Below are 6000 nucleotides of genomic sequence, written 5' to 3'. Positions count from 1 at the left end.
AACTGTGGAGGGGGCGGGGGCGGGGGTGCGCGCGCTCCACCACGCACGCGCCCCCACGCACGCGCTCTCCCTCCGCGCTCGCGCTCCTCCCCACCCCGGCCGGGAGGGGGCGGGGCTGCAGGCGGCCTCCGAGGGTGCGACGCCCCCGGCGCGGCGGCGGCGCTAGCGAGCGGCCGATCGGGCGCGGGGTGCTGGGCGCGTTGCTCCGGCGGGGCCCGGTGGCACAGCCGCCTCACGCGAGCTGCCTGCCCGGTGGGGGAAGCTGCGATCTCTCCGAAGCGCTGCGCCCGGGGCCGCTAGCGCTGCACTCCAGCCGCCGCCGCCCTCTGCGCCTCCTCCGGGCGGCCCGCCCCCGTTCCCATCCCCCTCGCGCTCACCTCCCGGCTGAGCCGAGCGCGAGGCGGAGCGAGGCGCCTGCCGCCGCAGCTGCCGCCGCCGCCGCCGCCGCGCCAAGGGGCGAGAACCTGCACCCGCGTCGCTGACAGGAGGATCGCCGCGGGCTGCGCTCGCGATCCGCGAGGCCCCGCTGCGCCTTCCCGAGGCGCAGCCCCACCGCGGGCGTCGGAGCGCAGCGAGGTGCTCTGAGAATCACGGGCGGCGCCGGCGGGCGGCGCGGTCTTCCTAGAAGACCCCGGGGACTGGGGCTTGACCCCGAGGTGCAGCGATCCCCTCAGAGCCAGAGGTAAGAGACCCGGGGGAACGGGGAAGGAAGGGTCGCTTAAGTGACAGGGGCGTTCGCCTCCAACGCCTTGACTCCAGGGAGAGGGGCGGGGGCGAGCGGGGAGACAGTGAAATGAGCAGCGAAGTGTCTCCGGTGTCCGAGGCGTGGGGAAGGTTGGCCCCAAATGTGGCTGGCACTTGGGGTGGCTTCAGATGGGTCCGGGGTCGGTCACTTCGATGTCACCGAAGATGTCATGGAATTTGTTATCGAGAGAGACTCCTGATGACGGGGACCCAGAATTAGATGTTAGGCAGATTGCTAAACGTGGCAGGGAATGTGGTGCAGAACGAGTGGCAAAATGTGCCCCCAGAATGCAGCATAAAAGTAGTTGTGAGATGTGCCAGGTAAGGTACAGGGTGGGTTGGCCTGTGTGGCGTTGAAATTCATCATAGAAGTGTTATTAGTGATATTAATTATTCCCCCGGGAAAGGAGGCATAATATAAGAAAGGATTAATAAGGCTCATTGCTAGATATTTTATCACAGGAAATAGAGACGAGCTATGATATGCAATTTTTTTGAGATAAGGTTAGTACCCACGTGAAAGAAAAAAGAAAAAGCAAACTGTGTCTGGTTGTGAGATGGGAAAGAAAAAATAGGGCTAAAATAATTCCAGGTTTTGACACCAGCATGTAGAGCAGTGTTACAATTGTATCCTGTCTTCTGTCTAAGGTGTGGAATGTTTAAAATGTTTTTCACGAAACATAACGATAATTGACATGAAGATTTGGTGTTTGGGTCTCTTTCACTCTCTGCTCCTTTCCTGGAAAAGAAAAAAAAAAAAAAAGAAACCCCCATGTCTTGACCGTAATTCTGAGTTGAAGATCACTAGGCAAAGGGAAATTTTTTTCATGTGTGTCTCTTTCTTCATTTTTACACAGGTGAAAATATCTGTAATCAGGAAAACAAAACAATATGGTGAACAAAAGGGATAAATTTTCAGGCGTTTTGAGGGGCTGGGGTCCAAAGCTGTTGCAATGGTTAATTCCAGTGAATGGCAGTAGCGATATATTTGTGTATGTTCCTGGTGTTGTGGCAGAATAGGGGGAAACATTGTATGCAGTGAATGTGGCAGGAAAAGCAACAACATGGATCCTGTCAGGGGAGTGCTTCTTGCAGCATTTGCTAGGTAGATCATCTTAAGAATGTGAGCAGAAAAAATGGAATATTAAATCAATCTCTCTCTCTCTCCCCAGATATATATAGATATTACCCACATGCTGCAGAACACTGTGACTTCTATTTAAGAACATCTGTGTTTTGAAAGAATTGTCAGAACAATTCTTGCAGAAGTAACAAAAGACATGAGCTATTTAATATAACTTATAGATATACATTCAGTGAGTGTCTGCTATGAAACAAGCAGACACATCTGAGTGTGTTCATTAGGATATAGTTAATTGTTGAGAGATCTTAGTGTTTTATGTTGTCATTCTTGTAGATAAATTGAATTACTTGCCTGAATGTTGTCATATTAAGAACAGTCAGTAATTTGCCAGATAATCCGAAAATTTATACTGATTGGCTTCTTCCTGGATCCAAATTCAGCCATTGATGAATCATTTACTTCAAAGACACGACTGGATTTTTCTTGAGGATTAATTTGGGGTTTGGGTTTCTTCTGTAGATCTGTCCCTCACCTAGAAGCTGTGTTGGAGCTAAAGCAGAGAAGAGAGGGCCCGAGGAGAATAAAGAGCAGTTCTGTTGGATCTTCCTGTTTTGTTCTGACTGTAAGCCATATGTACTGCCACCCCCTACTGTCTGTAGGAAGCGGTGTTGCAGAGTCCCCTGCTTTTCTTGTGATCACTGCCCCCTTGTGTAAGGGAAGAAATTGATAGTTGCACTTAGGGAAACGGCTCTCAGATTGTTCTTCATAGAGTGCTTTTGTCGGTTTATTAATCACCAGTTCTCTTCAGGGCTTTAAACTTGCTGTTAATTAGCCTTCAGACTTAATGTCTGTTTTGAATAGCATCTAATTTTAGTCAAGAGTTCAGATTTCTGAATGTATTTTCAGTGTGTTTGGGAAGATGGTGCAGTACTATTGTTAATAGTAGGACCAGTAGTAACACCTCATTCTTACATTACACCTGTTACGTGCCAGTTCTGTTATACATGTTTTAATCAGTTTGAACACCCAGTGAGGCATATATACTGTTATTTCTACTTTACACTTGAGAAACTGAAACACAGAGGTTAAATAACTTGCCCAACATTAGTTAGCTAGCAAGTGGAAGAGCTGAGGTTTAATTTGGGAACTTGGGCTCCCGACTCTGCTCTTCACCAGTGTACTTTCTAGCCCTTCAATCAAATTAGTATTGACATACATCAGTAAAGTGCAGGTGCCCATCATAAAGCAAATATTACAGGTGTGGGTAAACCTAAGTAACTAGTAAGACATATAAGTGTTAAGCCTACAAATAAACAACAACAGAAAATACAGTATGAACATTTCTCTTTAGGAATTTATTTTTGTAATTTATTTCTGGGATTATGAGTAGAGGCGTATCAGTACTTTTTATGTGGTTAAGGAAATATTTGTGATGGATTTTGGCTTTGGGGAAAACTTTAGAAGTAGAAAGTTGCCTTCAAGTAGTTGGACATGTGTGCGTGGGTATATACCATCACCAGTAAACCTTTCCTGCTAATTTTCTCTGGAAAAATTAAGGAAGAATTATCCTTTTTTCCCCTACCTACTCATATTTTTATGAGCTCTATTTTATTTTTAAAAGTAATTAACAAAAATGGATTGGATACATATGAATATTTTACCTCTTCTATCAGCAATTGCTTGCTCAGATTTTTCTCACATTTAAACATTGTTTTATAGATATTGACTACATATGAAATAATATTTTAAAATGTATAAAGTGTAAAGAATTATGGTACAGCCAACACTCATATATCTTCTACCCAGTTTAAGAAATGGGATGTCACCTCCTACAGTTATAACAGTTATTTTCTTCTCTTAACCAAACTTTCTGCCATTCTGTAAATCACATATCTCATGAAATCAAACACTTCCTTCATTTTTATATACATTTGTTCGTAAGGAAATTCAATATAATCTACAGATTATGGCTAAGGCATTCACGATAATGTTCATATACTTTAATAAATTGTCCTCTGTCTCTATTGGTTGATAGTTCATTTTAGCATACTTATAAAACCTGATTTGTTGTTTTACATCTTTATAATGTTTTACTAACATTGTTAAACATTAGATTATTTCCCTCTTTCATCACTGATTCTTGACTGTTCTTAGCGAGCTTTCTAGCTTCCCCCACTTCCCCGTAAATATCTTTGCTCTTTCAGTATTTTTTGAATTTATTGTATGTGCAATATTTTGAATGGAGGTGGGAGTAGGCCTGGAAAGGAATATACTAAATCAGTAGTTCCAAAAGGAGAATATTAGTGTAGTTGATATTGATTAGTTATAAGGTAATTATATTGGATTGTATCCAATTATATTAGGTTGTATTAACACAGAGTCATCAATGTTAGCTGGAATATTTTTACTGGTGGTACCCATATTTTATTTCAAGGAGCTAGAATAAACTTGCAGAATGCTGTTTATTTTTCTATCACTAGTCCGGGCAAGGTAACAAATGTTATAAAATAGCTTGGAAGCTAATTTAATTATTTGGACATTTTTTTTCCCTCTGAATGAATTGAAACTTAGTCTTTTCTTTTAGAGGATATTTTATCTTTAGTGTTTAAGATTCAAGGTAATATTCAATAATGAACAAGAAATTTGCTTTTGAGTTTTAGAAGGCTAGAGCAGATTGAGTATACGGTTGTGGAAAAAGTTTCTGATAGGGATCTTTTTTATTCCAGAAAGTTCTAATAGGTAAGTAATTATGATGCCATAATTATTAATGGAAACAAATTTCTTTTGTTAGGCCACTTTTATTTTAAAAAATCTTTATAAATTGTTTGACAGCTGTGTTTGTGGATGTTAAAAGTATCAGCTAGTATTTTTTTATGGACCATACATTACAAAAATATGCTATGTTCAGCTCCTATTGATTAGTTGAAGATAAACAATAGTTGAAAGTAAGTTTAAGACGCCTAAGAATTAAGTTGGTGTTAGTCTTGATCACACTCTTACAATATCTGTTTCTGTCTTTATTCAGTGCATGGTATAGCCTATCTTCCAAACTCCTTTAAAAAAAACAAAACAAGAAAAACAGAACTTGAGAAATTCTAATGTCAGTCATTTAAACTAAGTAGTTGCATTATAGGAAATAATCTCATTGTTGTGTTTTTTTAAATCTGATTGCCCAGTGAACATCTTTACTGTTTATGTCAAATTTATGTACCTGTCTTTCAGAGGTACTGTTGACATTAAACCGACAGACCGTGTTTACTGGGAAGAGTAAAGAATTGCAATTGGGTATGTGTAATCTACTGGCAAACCACACGCAAATCCAGAGAAACAAAGGGGAGGAATGCTCTTTTATGGACTGGGGAGGGGCTGTTGTAGAGGAGGAGTCCATTGGAGGAAACTGAAAGTTTGACGTATAGTGACTTTTCATTGGCCAAGTTACGGCAGTCTCTCATTGGCTGAACTGTTACTGGGCAAAGAGGAATATTTTCTTCATCCTTCTGAGGTATTCTAGTAATGGAGATGCAAGGTATGTCTCTTCCTGTTGGGGTCATTAATGTGTGTGGAGTGACTCCTGCATGAGATGTCTCTCTTTAGCCTCCTGACTCCGTTTTAAATGAGGATTCTGTTTATTAATTTTCACAGTACTTTGCCCCCAGAGTGATCTTTCTAACATGGTCATCTGATCATGCCACTCTTTTCTTCAGAATCTTGCTGTGGCTCCTTATCACTTAGTTGATAAAATGGAAACTCCTTAGCAAACCATGTGAGGTCCTTCATAATCTGATCCCTGCTTTTTCTCTGTAGACTCATTGCCACTCTTCAGAATTATGCTTCAACATAATAATAATAATAATATTGTGGGTCTTTCAATATGTAATATTCTCTTACCTTTCTATGCCTTATATAGGAAATTTTCTTTGCATGGATTACTCCACTGCTTTCTCTTGCTCTCTGTGCAGACTATTCCTCAGCCTTTATGTCTTGGCTCAACTTGTATCTTTTGGGTGAAGGTTTGCCTACCTTCCTGAATGGACTTGGGCATTTTCTATCTATTCTCCCATTGCACCTGTTAAATATGAACATTATAGTAGTTGTCACGTCACATTTTAATTACCGTATTTTTCGCTCCATAAGATGCACTCCCCCCGCCCCCAAAATGGGGGGGAAATGTC

At 41.8% G+C, this 6000-nt stretch overlaps 1 protein-coding gene across 2 annotated transcripts in view; it reads left to right on the top strand.

Moving 5' to 3' along the window:
• The first annotated feature begins 538 nt into the window (after nt 1–538).
• The window catches only part of TANC2 (tetratricopeptide repeat, ankyrin repeat and coiled-coil containing 2), a 275799-nt gene continuing 270337 nt past the window's right edge, over nt 539–6000 (top strand). For both annotated transcript variants that reach the window (XM_090292221.1, XM_090292222.1), the window contains exon 1: nt 539–682. The gene's annotated coding sequence lies outside the window, so the exon portion shown is untranslated. The remainder of the gene's footprint in view (nt 683–6000) is intronic.

Source organism: Furipterus horrens, unplaced genomic scaffold, assembly GCF_987537825.1.
Source record: "Furipterus horrens unplaced genomic scaffold, mFurHor1.1.pri manual_scaffold_11, whole genome shotgun sequence".
NCBI classification, from domain to species: Eukaryota; Metazoa; Chordata; class Mammalia; order Chiroptera; family Furipteridae; genus Furipterus; species Furipterus horrens.
Note: the sequence above shows the minus strand (reverse complement) of the source record. Positions and strands in the feature narration are given on the sequence as shown.